The sequence below is a fragment of the Bombina bombina genome, chromosome 3, assembly GCF_027579735.1.
Source record: "Bombina bombina isolate aBomBom1 chromosome 3, aBomBom1.pri, whole genome shotgun sequence".
Classification (NCBI taxonomy): domain Eukaryota; kingdom Metazoa; phylum Chordata; class Amphibia; order Anura; family Bombinatoridae; genus Bombina; species Bombina bombina.
The window spans coordinates 1,179,875,445-1,179,892,576 of record NC_069501.1 but is presented as its reverse complement, the minus strand read 5'-3'; the positions used below and the strand labels follow the sequence as shown (position 1 = coordinate 1,179,892,576).

Sequence of the window (17,132 nt, the reverse complement as noted above, 5' to 3'; positions counted from 1 at the left end):
TATTACAAGTTGTATGTAACTATAGATGTCTGTGTATATTACCAGTTTTATGCATCTACAGATGTCTGTGTATATTACAAGTTATACGTAACTACAGATGTCTGTGTATATTACAAGTTGTATGTAACTACAGATGTCTAAGTATATTACAAGTTGTATGTAACTATAGATGTCTAAGTATATTACAAGTTGTATGTAACTACAGATATATGAGTATATTACAAGTTGTATGTAACTGCAGATGTCTGTGTATATTACAAGTTGTATGTAACTACAGATGTCTGTGTATATTACCAGTTTTATGCAACTACAGATATATGAGTATATTACAAGTTGTATGTAACTACAGATGTCTGTGTATATTACAAGTTGTATGTAACTACAGATATATGAGTATATTACAAGTTGTATTTAACTACAGATGTCCGAGTGTATTAAAAGTTGTATGTAACTACAGATATATGAGTATATTACAAGTTGTATGTAACTGCAGATGTCTGTGTATATTACAAGTTGTATGTAACTACAGATGTCTGTGTATATTACAAGTTGTATGTAACTACAGATGTCGGAGTGTATTACAAGTTATATGTAACTACAGATGTCTGTGTATATTACAAGTTATATGTAACTACAGATATATGAGTATATTACAAGTTGTATGTAACTACAGATGTCTGTGTATATTACAAGTTGTATGTAACTACAGATGTCGGAGTGTATTACAAGTTATATGTAACTACAGATGTCTGTGTATATTACAAGTTATATGTAACTACAGATATATGAGTATATTACAGGTTGTATGTAACTACAGATGTATGAGTATATTACAAGTTGTACGTAACTACAGATGGCTGTGTATATTACTAGTTGTATGTAACTACAGATGTATGAGTATATTACAAGTTGTATGTAACTACAGATGTATGAGTATATTACAAGTTGTAACTACAGATGTATGAGTATATTACAAGTTGTATGTAATTACAGATGTATGAGTATATTACAAGATGCATGTAACTGCAGATGTCTGTGTATATTACAAGTTGTATGTAAGTACAGATGTCTGTGTATATTACAAGGTGTATGTAACTATAGATGTATGAGTATATTACAAGTTGTATGTAACTGTAGATGTCTGTGTATATTACAAGTTGTATGTAACTACAGATATCTGTGTATATTAAAAGTTATACGTAACTACAGATATATGAGTATATTACAAGTTGTATGTAACTACAGATGTCTGTGTATATTACCAGTTGTATGTAACTACAGATATATGAGTATATTACAAGTTGTATTTAACTACAGATGTCCGAGTGTATTACAAGTTGTATGTAACTACAGATGTCTGTGTATACTACAAGTTGTATGTAACTACAGATATATGAGTATATTACAAGTTGTATGTAACTACAGATGTATGAGTATATTACAAGTTGTACGTAACTACAGATGGCTGTGTATATTACTAGTTGTATGTAACTACAGATGTATGAGTATATTACAAGTTGTATGTAACTACAGATGTATGAGTATATTACAAGTTGTAACTACAGATGTATGAGTATATTACAAGTTGTATGTAACTGCAGATGTCTGTGTATATTACAAGTTGTATGTTACTACAGATGTCTGTGTATATTACAAGGTGTATGTAACTATAGATGTATGAGTATATTACAAGTTGTATGTAACTGTAGATGTCTGTGTATATTACAAGTTGTATGTAACTACAAATATCTGTGTATATTAAAAGTTATACGTAACTATAGATATATGAGTATATTACAAGTTGTATGTAACTACAGATATATGAGTATATTACAAGTTGTATGTAACTACAGATGTCTGTGTATATTACCAGTTGTATTTAACTACAGATGTCTGAGTGTATTACAAGTTGTATGTACCTACAGATGTATGAGTATACTACAAGTTGTATGTAACTATAGATGTCTGTGTATATTACCAGTTGTATGCAACTACAGATGTCTGTGTATATTACACGTTGTATGTAATTACAAATGTATGAGTATATTACAAGGTGTATGTAACTATAGATGTATGAGTATATTAAAAGTTGTATGTAACTACAGATGTATGAGTATATTACAAGTTGTATGTAACTTCAGATGTATGAATATATTACAAGTTGTATGTAACAACAGATGTATGAGTATATTACCAGTTGTATGTAACTACAGATGTCTGTGTATATTACAAGTTGTATGTAACTGTAGATGTCTGTGTATATTACAAGTTGTATGTAACTACAGATGTCTGTGTATAATACCAGTTGTATGCAACTACAGATGTCTGTGTATATTACAAGTTGTATGTAACTACAGATATCTGTGTATATTAAAGGTTATATGTAACTACAGATATATAAGTATATTACAAGTTGTATGTAACTACAGATATATGAGTATATTACAAGTTGTATTTAACTACAGATGTCCGAGTGTATTACAAGTTGTATGTAACTACAAATGTCTGTGTATACTACAAGTTGTATGTAACTATAGATGTCTAAGTATATTACAAGTTGTATGTAACTATAGATGTCTGTGTATATTACCAGTTGTATGCGACTACAGATGTCTGTGTATATTACATGTTGTATGTAACTACAGATGTATGAGTATATTACAAGTTGTATGTAACTACAGATGTATGAGAATATTACCAGTTGTATGAAACTGTAAATGTCTGTGTATATTAGAACCTGTATGTAACTACAGATGTATGAGTATATTACAAGTTGTATGTAACTACAAATATATGAGTATATTACAAGTTGTATGTAACTACAGATGTTTGTGTATATTACAAGTTGTATGTAACTATAGATATATGAGTATATTACAAGTTATATGTAACTACAGATGTATGAGTATATTACAAGTTGTATGTAACTACAGATGTCTCTGTATATTACAAGCAGGGACGTGCACTCATAGGAGGCAGGGGAGGCAGTGCCTACCCTGACATATGTGGCCAAAGCTTAATTACATTTAAAAAAGTCCAAAAAAATAATAATTCCCCCCCCCCATGTAATGCTATGGAGAGGCAGGTACAGGAACGCTTCTCTCCATTGCAGTACATGGGTCAAAGAAAAAGCTGTGCTGCAGCACCACCTGTGTTCTGTCAATATATTAGCAGCAAAAATTGGGACCAATAGGAGGCACCCCTCTTGATGCCTCCTGGCAAGTGATAGATATATAGATTAATCAGAAGGAGGATGCAGTGAGCAGGGTCATGTGACACAACTGGAAGCTGAGGTAACCTAAGAACAGATGACACCAAGTAGAAGAGTAAAGTAGTATTTTACATATCTTGTGATTCACAAATTGTGTTCAGATACAGCTCATTAACAGGGGGGGGGGGGGGGACAGTAAGTGAGCATAACCCAATACTGATAGGAAGTCAAAGGATCAATTCAAATTAAAATCCATAATTTAAAACCCAGAGTTTGAAGTTAAGTGTACAGTGTCCACATTATTTACATTAAAGTTTTTGACATTGAATATTGCTAAGCCTCCCTTTTTCATGGTTATTTTATTTAATTAGGTGCAAACCCCATATATGTTATGCCTGTTCAGTCAGAGGATGCAGTATCTATTTTTATTTTTCTCTGTGTCTCCATTTATTTAAAGACTGCTGTTAACTTGTAATTCACAAATCAATTGAAAGCTGTTGCATTGTGTTTTTAATATGTGCTGCTTTTATACAAGTTTATATTAATAAAAATGAGATAATGAGTCATTTAAAAAATATATGTAATTATTGCAGTTAAATGTTTTTAGAAATAATGCCACTGTAAAGTAACTGGTTAAACACATAGTCAAAGGGAGATATTTAAAATTAAACTTTCATGATTGAGGTAGAGCATGCTATTTTAATAGACTTTTCTAGTTATTTATATTTTGAGAATTGGCATAAACTGTTACTGGCCCCATGTCAGCAAATCAAATTAGTTTTTGAAAGGAACATGAAAGTCATAATTACATTTCCATCATTCAGATAGAAATTGCACACAAAAATAAATAAATAAATAAATAAACTTTCTATTTTACTTTTATTATTATGTACTTCATTATTTTGGTATCCTTTGGTGTCCTTTGTTGAAGAGCATACCTAAGTGGGATGTGCACGTGCATTTCTTGAACACCATATTGCAGCAGCTGTGTTGGCAGTATTGATAACTTGTCCTTTGTGTAAAACTTGTATGGTAAATTATTTCTATTTTTACAATACAGTAGTGAGTAGAGAAGAGATTGTGTATCATTCTAATTGCTTAGTAACTGGCACTGTGCCACAGAATTGTGTGAGTGTGTATGTTAGCAGAGTGTGTGTGGGTGTCAGTGAGCAGAGTATGTGTGCTTTATTCTCCAGGTAATCAATACATTTCCGATGAGCTTTTGCTTTAGTGCAGTGTTTCTCAACAATGGTCCTCAAGTACCCCCAACAGGCCAGGTTTTCATTATAGCCGAATCAATGCACAGGTGAAGTAATCAGCTGATCAGTAACTCAGTGGTTACTAACTTGCTCTCACCCATCACCTGATTATGTCACCTGTGCACTGGTTCAGCTATCATTTAAACCTGCCCTGTTGGGGGTACTTGCGGCCCTCTGTACATGTGTTTCTCCGGCGTATCATATCTAGTGCCTCACCAGTCTCTGACCTCACTGCACATCACTGATTACAAGTTGTATGTAACTACAGATGTATGAGTAAATTACAAGTTATGTGTAACTACAGATGTATGAGTAAATTACAAGTTGTATGTAACTACAGATATATGAGTATATTACAAGTTGTATGTAACTACAGATGTCTGTGTATATTACAAGTTGTATGTAACTATAGATGTCTAAGTATATTACAAGTTGTATGTAACTATAGATGTCTGTGTATATTACCAGTTGTATGTAACTACAGATGTCTGTGTATATTACAAGTTGTATGTAACTACAGATGTCTGTGTATATTACAAGTTGTATGTAACTACAGATATATGAGTATATTACAAGTAGTATGTAAGTACAGATATATGAGTATATTACAAGTTGTATGTAACTACAGATGTCCGAGTGCATTACAAGTTTTATGTAACTACAGATGTCTGCGTATATTACAAGTTGTATGTAACTATAGATGTCTAAGTATATTACAAGTTGTATGTAACTATAGAGGTCTGTGTATATTATATTAACATCTTTAGTTAATACTACAGATGTCTGTGTATATTACAAGTTGTATGTAACTACAGATGTATGAGTATATTACAAGTTGTATGTAACTACAGATGTATGAGTATATTACAAGTTGTATGTAACTACAGATGGCTGAGTATATTACAAGTTGTAACTATAGATGTATGAGTATATTACAAGTTGTATGTAACTACAGATGTATGTGTATATTATAAGTTGTATGTAACTACAGATGTCTGTGTATATTACAAATTGTATGTAACTATAGATGTATGAGTATATTACAAGTTGTACATAACTACAGATGTCTGTGTATATTACAAGTTGTATGTAACTACAGATGTATGAGTATATTACAAGTTATATGTAACTACAGATGTCTGTGTATATTACAATTTGTATGTAACTACAGATGTATGAGTATATTACAAGTTGTATGTAACTACAGATGTATGAGTATATTACAAGTTGTATGTAACTACAGATGTATGAGTATATTACAAGTTGTTTGTAACTACAGATGTATGAGTATATTACAAGTTGTATGTAACTACAGATGGCTGAGTATATTACAAGTTGTATGTAACTATAGATGTCTGAGTATATTACAACTTGTATGTTACTACAGATGTATGAGTGTATTACAAGTTGTAACTACATGTATGAGTATATCACAAGTTGTATGTAACTACAGATGTATGAGTATATTACAAGTTGTATGTAACTACTTGTTGCATGATAATGGATGTAGAAAATAAAAGACAGTATAGTGTGTTCACTATTCTTCCAACAAATATCAAATCCCTTATTTATAAAGGACTATAAATTGGGAGATATATAATGAGCTAAAATTGAGCTGAAAACTGCCCATCTGTTATATGATTTATTTATTTATTTTTTAGATACCGTTTTTGCTTAAGAACCATGGATGACAGATGGATTTTAGATGATCAATTAGCTTTCGTCGGAACATCTAATTACAATAGTAAAAGAAGAGGTATGTCAATTGGGCAACTTTTGTATAATTCCTAAAAAAGCAATCATATCTATAGCATAGCAAATTTATTTTGTAAGTATATAAAAAGCACAGGTATACAAATAACCACTCATGTTTAAACTTCAACCTTCGGGGTTGGACTGTACTGTTAAGTCAGGATCAGACTGATATGCTACAAGAAAGGTATTCTCTCTGAAAGGCACATGTTGAGCAAAAAAGAGGCTGCTTCTTGGGTGGTAACTAGCCATAGAATAAGCTATTATGCTACTGTTTGTTCCCAGGTTGAGCGCTTCTCTCTTATTATTGATGCAAATTATGGCTCTTAGGGAAGTCTCCCTAAGCGTGATGTGGGAATCCAGACATGGACTCATTGCTCAGTGTGCCTAGGGAAATATGGCTGCACCTCACTGACGAGGCCCACACTAGGCCCAAACGTACGTCTGGGGTTTTGCCATTTCTCTTGTTCAGAGAGGGATTGCCTGGTATTTCGGGGCTGGACTGTACTGTGAAGTCAGGATCAGACTGATATGCTACAGGAAAGTTCTTCTCTGTGAAAGACACATGTTGAGCAAAAAGAGGCTGCTTCTTGGGTGGTAACTAGCCATAGAACAAGCTATTGTTCGTTCCCAGGTTGAACGCTTCTCTCTTTTTATTTATGCAAATTTCTCTTCCTATAGTTTTTATAGGTTGTGTAGAGTTCCTTCACTATTAGCTAATATCTACATGCATATCGGCATAGCTACTAAGGATTATTTATACAGGAAATAGATACAGAAATAATAGTCTTATGAATTCTCGAAGGAAATACAGGTACAAAACCAGTAATCCAAACTGCTTGAGACTGAAAAAAGTTTGTATTACAGAATATTTGTATATTTACATCTGTTAAATGGGACAGCTTGGAGAGGGTCATTTTATGCCATTTACACAATATTTACATGTCATAATACAGCTTATGCATGCAACCTAAAGATAATTTTATACAACTCGTAATATTTTTGTATACATAGGGGCCAATTTACTAATGTGCGGACAGACATAATACGATGTAGCGTATCATGTCCGCCGCACATCGATAAATGCCAACAGCATATGCTTTCGGCATTTATCATTGCACAAGCAGTTCTTGTGAACTGCAAGTGCAATGCCGCCACCTGCAGATTTGCGGCCAATTGGCCGCTAGCAGGGGGTGTCAATCAGCGCAATCATATAGGATCGGGTGGATTGAAGACCGCAGCCTCAGAGGCAGCGTACCAGTTATGGAGCAGCGGTCTTTAGACTGCTGATTCATAACTACTGTTTCTGGCGAGACTTAGAAAAAGTTCTGAGAAGGGTCACAAAACTAATAAGGGGAATAGAGAATTTAAGCTATCAAGAGACTTTAGCCAAGTTTGGGTCAGTTTTCTCTAGAAATAAAGGTGCTTGATAGGTGACATGATTACTTTATACAAATATATTCAAGGCACATATATAGAGATGGCTGGAGCTCTGTTTATTAAAAAAAAAAATTGTGACAAGAGGTCACAATTTAAGGCTGGAGGAAAGGAGATTTAATATCCAGCAATGTAAACATTTTTTCACTGTAAGAGCAATTCAATTGTGGAACTCATTACCTAAAGAGGTAGTAAATGTCAATACCTTAGATACATTTAAAGATGACTTAGATACATTTCTGGCTAGAAACAGAATTCACATATATAATTGCTGAGGTTAAAAAGGTCTTTTTAATAAGATTAATTTAAGATCAACTGGAGCTTTTATTGTAGTTAAATTGAGATTTGTATAGGTTGAAATTGATGGACTTCTTTTTCAGTCTTATCTACTGTGTTACTATGTATTTCACATGACAAAATAAGGTTTAATGAGCTATTTGTAAACAATTTAATATACTCCAACAGGCAACATGGTTAATTGAGAACAGATAAAAAAGAAGACGATTTTTCAGTAGAATGTTCATTCAAAGAGTTTTTTTTTCCATTTGTTTGCACTTGATTTAAATGTATTACCTCAATTGTGCATGTTCTGGTACCAGACTTTTGTAATAAAGTTAATTAGCATACTTTTTTTTCTCCAGAACCATGAATATTATAACTATTAAAACAATAATCTTTTAATGGTAGCTTAGCCTTTGAATTCACCAAAAGCAGCTTCTGCTATCTCCTGAGAATCTATTACTTACGCATTTCATGACACTGCTAGACACATCCTCTTTGTCAGTCCAACCCCGAATTACCAGGCAATCCCTCTCTGAACGAGAGAAATGGCAACACCCCAGACGTACATTTCGACCTAGTGTGGGCCTCCTCAGTGAGCTGCAGACATTTCCCTCAAGGCACACTGAGCAACGGGTCCACATCTGGATTCCCGCATCAAGCTTAGGGAGACTTCCCTAAGAGTCATAATTTGCATAAATAAATAGAGAGAAGCGCTCAACCTGGGAACGAACAATAGCATAATAGCTTGATCTATGCCCAGTTACCACCCAAGAAGCAGTCTGTTTTTGCTCAACATGTGCCTTTACAGAGAAGAACTTTCCTGTAGCATATCAGTCTGATCCTGACTTAACAGTACAGTCCAGCCCCGAAATACCAGGCAATCCCTCTCTAGACAATCTTTTTATTTATGCAAATTATGACTCTTAGGGAAGTCTCCCTAAGCATGATGCAGGAATCCAGATGTGGACCCGTTGCTCAATGTGCCAAGAGGGATATGGCTGCTTCTCACTGATGAGGCCCACAGTAGGCTGAAACGTACATCTGGGGTTTTGCCGTTTCTCTCGTTCAGAAAAGGATTTCCTGGTATTTTGGGGATGGACTGTGCTGTTAAGTCAGGATCAGACTGATATGTTACAGGAAAGTTCTTCTCTGTGAAAGGCACATGTTGAGCAAAAAGAGACTGCTTCTTGGGTGGTAACTAGCCATAGAGCAAGCTATTATGCTATTGTTCATTTCCAGGTTGGGGTGGGAGTGTCATAGTCTGGGCCTGCATTAGTACTGCCGGCACTGGGGAGCTACAGTTCATTGAGGGAACCATGAATGCCAAAATGTACGGTGACATACTGAAGCAGAGCATGATCCCCTCCCTTTGGAGACTGGGCCGCAGGGCAGTATTCCAACATGATAACGACCCCAAACACACCTCCAAGACGACCACTGCCTTGCTAAAGAAGCTGAGGGTAAAGGTGATGGACTGGCCAAGCATGTCTCCAGACCTAAACCCTATAGAGCATCTGTGGGGCATCCTCAAATGGAAGGTGGGGGAGCGCAAGGACTCTAACATCCACCAGCTCTGTGATGTCGTCATGGAGGAGAGGACTCCAGTAGCAACCTGTGAAGCTCTGGTAAATTCCATGCCCAAAAGGGTTAAGGCAGCGCTGGAAAATAATGGTGGCCGCACAAAATATTGACTCTTTGGGCCCAAAGTGGACATTTCCACTTAGGGGTGTACTCACTTTTGTTGCCAACGATTTAGACATTAATGGCTGTGTGTTGAGTTATTTTGAGGAGACAGCAAATTTACACTGTTATACAGGCTGTATACTCACTACTTTACATTGTAGCAAAGTGTCATTTCTTCAGTGTTGTCACATGAAAATATATAATAAAATATTTACAAAAATGTGAAAGGGTGTACACACTTTTGTGGGATACTGTATATTTATATATACATATAAAATGATTACAAATAATAATTATTCAGAAAATAAGCCCAGTATACCAGTCATACCAGTCATGCCTATACTCAAATGGAATTCAGATTGTATATCACTTCTCACGACTGATTCAGATTGCTAACTTTTCATTTTACTAATGCAAATTGTGTTTTCTTTAGACACTGTACAAAGGGATTTGCGGGGTAGAAAGCAGCATCCGCTGCTTGATAAATCTACTCCTTAATGTCTAGTAGTGATAAACGTAAATTATGGTCAATGTTCATCAGTGCTAAAACAATTCTTTGCTAATTATCATTTAGGGCTTCCGTTGATTTCAATGGGAGATGCAAATGGTAAACAAAGGGCGAGATTTAGGAATTACAAAGCTACAAAATTGAGTCAATGTAAACTGCTGAGATGTAAAATGGCCTTAGTTCTTAGATTTCTCCTTAGTTATTGCTGTATTTGATAGGGAAAAATCCTTATACCAGAAAAGAAAAAGAAATGTATAAATATTATTGTAAACATCATTTACTCATCTATTCTCGCTGTTTTTCAGTTTCCTATATGGGCAGCTCTGTTTACAACAATGTTTTTAACAATGCTATAGCTATAGTGTTCAAGATACATGTACACTTCTGAGCATACCTTAATATGCTCTCATAAAAAGCAGGAAAGTTTCAAAAATCAAACGTTTTTCCACCTGTATACTCTATCTGAATCATTAAAGTTTACTTTTGAGTTCCCTTTAATGTCCCTGTATGGAAGGTTAGGGCATTCATATAATTCACATCACAAAATAATTTTTTCATGTTTGACATTTCTGTTCAAAATTAGGACAAGTCCTCAGAGCTTTGCCGCAGTCCGTGTCCACTAAGTGTATCAGCCAGTGGTGAGCATGGCGTAAAGACAAGAATAGACCCCAAGGCTTTGATTTGAAACGGATGGGAACCTCAAAGGCTTCTCTGGAGTTATAGCTGTCAAATAAATGTCACAGATACTAAAGTCTTGTGTAAGCACATAACTGAAATTATGTTCCTCTATAGCTGAGATATTCATTCCTGTAATTAAAATGATATTAAAAGCAAGTAAAATAGCAATAATAAAATACTCTAATGGGTCAAACCATTTGTGATTGCCGTATTGTTTGCATATAATTGAGTGTTTAACTCCTGCAAAGGGGTTAAACACATATTCACAGTCAGCTCCAGAGCAGAAATGCATTTTCACTGACAACTAAACATTTATGGTGATTGGTGATTTATGGTGTTCATCATAGGACCAGTAGTGCATTGCTGCATCTGAGCTGATTTCAAGGGCTAACTGTATAGTTATATGGAAGCAAATGTAAATTGCTCATTACACATTAGAACATTGTATTATTGCTCTTGTATATCTCTTTAATATTCTTTTAATACTGATCCAATTAGCAGTGCACGTTACACAGCTGGATCATGTGATTAGCCCATCTGACAACCAGCTGTTTCCTCTCAGAGCTTGCAGAGCACTTCTACTATTTATTACCTTAGCAAGGGTTAAACAAGTAGGGCCAGATTACAAGTGCCACACTAAGTCATTTTTTTTTTTTGCTTGCATGCTAACTGCACTCAAAGTAAAATATTAACACAAGCTGAAAGTAAAATTTTAGAATGAGAACAAATGTCCGATGCACGTTAACTTCAGGACTTCGGATATTGCAACCATGTTAACTTCTTCTCCCATAGACTTCAATGGATAGAGCAGTTAAAAAAAACACCTATTTATAACACAGTAAAACACATTAAAATAAAATGAAAAATATTACATTTAAAGGTATTTGACTGAAAAGGGCTCAAATGTGTGTGTGTGTATATTATAAGCTGTATTATGACATGTAAATATTGCCTAAATGACATGAGATACTTGGTTCCATTCCCTCTCCAAACGGTCCTAAGCTTTTTTTGATAAAGGTTTTTCTATCTGTGTATATATTTATATCTTTGCAGTCAAATACCTTGCCATACCATTTCCCATTTAACCCTTATGAAAAAAAAAATCTAATATATGAGTGTAACACTTAATTAAAATGTGGTTTAATTAATTAAAATGTGGTTTTGATGTGTTTGTTGTAGATTTTTTCTTAACCCTTTCACTTTACATGAGATATTCAGTTGTTCTAAATATCTGTTGAGCACAAATTTTATTTGTGCTCGTTCAACAGTTTAATTTTAATTTGTAATATGCGCGCTAGTTAGCGCAGTCGTGATATTGTTTATCACATCCCACTTGTAATCGAGCCTATAGACTTTCAGGGTAGCTAGTCTTAAAATCACATGCTCTAACAAATTAGAGCAAGTCATTGTTTTGACTATAATGGCCCTTTAATAACCCATCTATAGTTTAACATGTTTTCATATCCTTACACAAGATGTAATAGTCTGTGACATTTATTTGACAGCTATAACTCCAGAGAAACCTTTGAAGTTCCCAGTGCCACCCATGTCAAATCAAAGCCTTGGGATCTGTTTTTTCTACTCTTTTCAGAGTGCTGCACTGAAGAACAGGGGCTACAGACCATATATACAGTATATTATATATATATATATATATATATATATATATATATATATATATATATATATAAAAGCAACATGACATAAATGTCCCTTTAAATTAAGTTATAATCCTCAGTTTTTTTTGTTTGTTTTTTGTGCTAAATATTTATGTATGAAGATGATCAGTATTTGTTTTGTAAGAGACCATGTTATAACCATGTTATAACTATAATTTTGTCAAGACATGTTTATCATTACTAATCTGATTATATAACAGGACTCTGCACTTTATGACAGTAAATGTCACACTAACACTGCTAAATTCCTTAAAGGGAAAGTAAAATTAAAATTAAACTTGATTCATATAGCACATGCAATTTTAAACACCATTCAGATAGCACATGCAGTTTTAGACAACATTCCAATTTACTTTTATAAAATTCATTTTTTGTTCACTTTGTGCCCATGGGTGAAGAGTTGGCTCAGGAGCAGCAATGACAAAAAGCATATGGGTTCAGTCACCAATCACCATGCTGCTACTGAGCCTACCTAGGTATGCTCTTCAGCAAATGATAGTAAGAGAAGTAAGCACATTTGATAATAGATCTAAATTGGAAAATTGCATGCACTATTTAAATAATAAAGTTTAATTTTAACTGTACTCTCATTTTAGTAGTAGTCATGCATGCTAAAATATTAGCAAAAGGTAATTATCTTTTATGTTGTGATGCAGAACCAATTAAAGAAAAATAAAGAAACAAGCATATCTTAACTTTTTTGTGAGGTCAGGGATTTTTGTGAGGTCAGGGGTAATGTTTTAATCGTATTTGGTGAATGCTCACTTGTAGCGTGAAGGATATTGTTGGTTGCAGTCTTTTTTTCTGAAGAGATCTGTTTGAATCATCTCAGATTCGCCTTTGGATATTTTTAAATCTAAAAATGTCACTTCTTGCATGTTACATTCATATGTAAGTTTTATAATCAGATTGTTGTTGTTTAATTTAGTCAAGAATTGTGTCAATGTATCCAGCGGTCCTGCTCACAGAAAGAACACATCGTCTATGTATCTTATCCATAGAGGGATGTGATTAGTGAAAGGTACATTATCATCTCAGAACAATGTCTGTTGTTCCCACCAACCCAGGAAGAGATTTGCATATGTTGGCGCACATGCTGTACCCATCGCGGTACCTCTTGTCTGTAAATAGAATTGTTGGTCGAATACAAAGTAGTTATGATGTAAAATAAATTTCAACAGTTCCAAAATGAAATAATCATGTGATTTTTCTTCTCCGGACAACTATTCTAGGAAGCTTTGTACAGCTTTGATACCTAGTTGATGGTCTATACTGTGCTTCAACATCTGCCGTTACTAGAATGGTATTTATATTCATTTGGATATTTTCTACATGGTGCAAGACTTCCATCGTGTCTCTCACGAATGATGGCAACTGTGTCACAAACTCCCTGAGTCTATAATCAACATACTGGCTCGCTTTCTGGGTTAGGTTGGTAATACCAGAGACAATGGGACGCCCAGGGGGTATAGAAGGATTTTTATGAATTTTAGGTATAGTGTAAAAAGTTATGGTTTTGGGTTCATGTACTGTTAGGAATTTACTCTCTTTAAATGTTATGATTTGAGCTTTCATGGCACCAGCTATTATTCTATTATATTGTTCTTGAAATTTTTGTGTAGGATCAAATAGTAATTTAGAGTAGCATTCTTTATTTTCTAGTTGTTTATGTACTTCACGTAAATAAAGATCTTTCGGACAAATAACCACATTGCCACCTTTATCCGAATTTTGTATTAGTACATCATCCCATTTTTGAATTTCTTGTAATGTTTTTGTCTCTGGTTTAGTCTGATTTGTTTGTATTGGTTTCACGGGAAGTTCTGAAATTTCTTTAGTTACCATTTCGTATATGTCTAGAAGAGTTAAATTTAGGTATATTTTGGATTTTATTTGGATTTATTAGAAATCATTTCTCTCCAGTTTGAATCTGTGGGGACTTCATTGTCTTCTAGTGAATCTTGCATTACTTGGATAGTAGCTTGTTCTTCATTTGTCCAATTGTTATTTACACCTTCTATTTCACATGTAAAGTAATTTTTTTTATGAACTGTTTTTTAAGGAGGATTTTTCTATGGTAAAGTTGTATGTCCTTAGTTGTTTCGAATAATATCATTGAGCCACTCTGGGGAGATCTCAAACATGTGGTTCATGCAAGACGACCAAAGACTTTGCATGACCTGGAGGCATTTTGTCAAGACGAATGGGCAGCTATACCACCTGCAAGAATTCGGGGCCTCATAGACAACTATTACAAAAGACTGCAAGCTGTCATTGATGCTAAAGGGGGCAATACACAGTATTAAAGGGATACTAAACCCAAATTTTTTCTTTCATGATTTAGATAGAGCATGTCATTTTAACCAACATTCTAATTTACTTCTATTATCAATTTTTCTTCGTTCTCTTGCTATCTTTATTTGAAAAAGAAGCTAAGGAGCCATCCATTTCTTGGTTCAGACCCTGGACAGCATGTATCCACCAATCAGCAAGAACAACCCAGGTTGTGAACCAAAAATGGTTCGGCTTCTAAACTTACATTCTTGCTTTTCAAATAAAGATAGCAAGAAAATGAAGAAAAATTGATAATAGGAGTAAATTAGAAAGTTACTTAAAATGGCATGCTCTATTTGAATCATGAAAGATAAAATTGGGTACAGTGTCCCTTTAAGAACTAAAGATATGCAGACTTTTGAACAGGGGTCATTTTTTTTTTTTTTTTGTTACCATGTTTTGTTTTATGATTGTGCCATTCTGTTAAGACCTACAGTTGAATCCCATAAGAATTAAAATAAATGTGTTTTGCCTGCTCACTCATGTTTTCTTTTAAAATGGTACATATATTACCAATTCTCCAAGGGTATGCAAACGTTTGAGCACAACTGTATGTGTTTATTTGTGTATATATGTGTGTGTATACAAATGTATATACACATATATGTACAATTGTACATATATATATATTTATTTATATGTATATATATATATATATATATATACCCACATACACATATTTAGACATACAGTATATATATATATATATATATATATATATATACACACACACACATTATAACCCTTAACATTCAAATACCTTGTTATAGTAAGCGCCCTGCTGCGGCTTAAAACGCGTAAGACAGTTGAGCCCTCTCCTCTGTGTTTGGTGACATTTTACTATGGAATAAAGACTGCTTTAACTGTTGCTCAGATTGAGCTCGCATTCTATTGGCTGATCGGAACAGCCAATAGAATGCAAGCTCAATCTGATTGGCTGATTGGATCAGCCAATCGGATTGAACTTGAATCTGATTGGCTGATTCAATCAGCCAATCAGATTTTTTTAACTTAATTCCGATTGGCTGATAGAAGAAAGAAGATTGAAGATGCCGCCGGAAGAATGAAGACTTTGCTGCCGCTTGGAGGAAGACATTGCCGGAGGAAGAATTCTTCTTTGCCGCTTGGAGGAAGACATCGCCGGAGGAAGAATTCTTCTTTGCCGCTTGGAGGAAGACATCGCCCGGATCAGATCAGGAGTTCGGCCCGGTGTGGTGAAGACAAGGTAGGGAGATCTTCAGGGGGGTAGTGTTAGGCTTTTTTAAGGGGGGTTTGGGTGGTTTTAGAATAGGGGTATGTGGGTGGTGGGTTGTAATGGGGGGGGTATTGTATTTGTATGCAAAAGAGCTGAATTCTTTGGGGCATGCCCCACAAAAGGCCCTTTTAAGGGCTGGTAAGGTAAAGAGCTTTGAAATTTGTTTAATTTAGAATAGGGCAGGGCATTTTTTTTACTTTGGGGGTTTATTATTTTATTAGGGGGCTTAGAATAGGTGTAATTAGCTTAAAAATCTTGTAATCTTTTTTTATTTTTTGTAATTTAGTGTTTGTTTTTTTTGTAATTTAGTTTAGTTAATTTAATTGTATTTTTAGATAGATGTTTGTAGTTTATTTAATTTATTGATAGTGTAGGTGTATTTGTAACTTAGGTTAGGATTTATTTTACAGGTAATTGGGTAATTATTTTAACTAGGTAGATATTAAATAGTTAATAACTATTTAATAGCTATTATACCTAGTTAAAATAATTAACAATTTACCTGTAAAATAAATATTAACCCTAACGTAGCTACAATGTAATTATTAATTATATTGTAGCTATCTTAGGGTTTATTTTATAGGTAAGTATTTAGATTTAAATAGGAATATTTTAGTTTATAAATGAATTAGATTAATTTAATATAAATTTAGTTAGGGGTGTTAGGGTTAGATAGAGTTAATATAGTTAATATAAATACTATAGTAACTATATTAACTATATTAACCCTAATATAATTAGGGTTAATATAGTTAATATATATAATGTAATACCTATATTAACTATAATATACTTAGGGTTAATATAGATAATATAGCTGGCGGCGGGGTAGGTAGATTAAATAAGGGGTTAATCATTTTAATAGAGATGGCGGCGGTGTAAGGGGCTTACATTAGGGGTTAATAATATTAATATAGCTGGCGGCGGTATAGGGGGATTAGATTAGGGGTTAATAATTTTTATATAGGTGGCGGCGGTGTAAGGGGTCAGATTAGGGGATAGATAAGGTAGATGACAGCGGTGTAAGGGGTTCTAATTAGGGGATAGATAAGGT

At 34.1% G+C, this 17,132-nt stretch overlaps 1 protein-coding gene across 1 annotated transcript in view; it reads left to right on the top strand.

Moving 5' to 3' along the window:
* Positions 1 to 6,176: 6,176 nt before the first annotated feature.
* Positions 6,177 to 17,132, top strand: part of AMOTL1 (angiomotin like 1) — a 262,449-nt gene continuing 251,493 nt past the window's right edge. The window contains exon 1 of the mRNA XM_053708609.1: positions 6,177 to 6,226. The gene's annotated coding sequence lies outside the window, so the exon portion shown is untranslated. The remainder of the gene's footprint in view (positions 6,227 to 17,132) is intronic.